Genomic DNA, 534 nt, shown 5'->3' with positions numbered 1-534 from the left:
ATCTGACTCTATATGAAATACGATTACTTCAATACTAGTTAACCAAACTTAATAAATAACGGGTCGAAAGGCGCACATAATAACGTACTTTAATAACTATGCAACTTTAAACCAACAAATTAAAAATACGGACTTACCACTGTCACGTCCCGCGACAAATCCCATTACAAATTTTTTTTATTAATATATATATGAAATTCACTATGACACCATAAACACTACGCGATCTTTAACCTTTAAGTGCGTATCGTGCGTATTTAAAACCATCTTTTTCTTGGTGCGTACTTGAACTCATTAGCATATGCTTACGCATAGCTGCATTTTCAAGCTGCAACCTCATTGGCCATCACGCATACGAACCTGACCAATCTTCGCAACTCCTCTAGACCTAACGGAATGTGAACATTTTCACCAATCACAACTCAGTATTTCTCTTACTGTCGCGACCACCTAAAAGAATACCAACCAATCAAGATCCTAGAAATCAATCCTCCATTTCCTGATCATCTTCTAACTCCCTATTTAACAGACTTT

General features: G+C 36.5%; 1 pseudogene; it reads left to right on the top strand.

Annotated features, from left to right (window-relative positions):
* The window catches only part of LOC108768415 (ATP-dependent DNA helicase PIF1-like), a 4,774-nt pseudogene that overhangs the window by 1,891 nt on the left and 2,349 nt on the right, over positions 1–534 (top strand).

This window comes from Trachymyrmex cornetzi, unplaced genomic scaffold (assembly GCF_001594075.2).
Source record: "Trachymyrmex cornetzi isolate Tcor2-1 unplaced genomic scaffold, Tcor1.1 scaffold795, whole genome shotgun sequence".
In the NCBI taxonomy this organism is placed as follows: Eukaryota; Metazoa; Arthropoda; class Insecta; order Hymenoptera; family Formicidae; genus Trachymyrmex; species Trachymyrmex cornetzi.
Note: the sequence above shows the minus strand (reverse complement) of the source record. Positions and strands in the feature narration are given on the sequence as shown.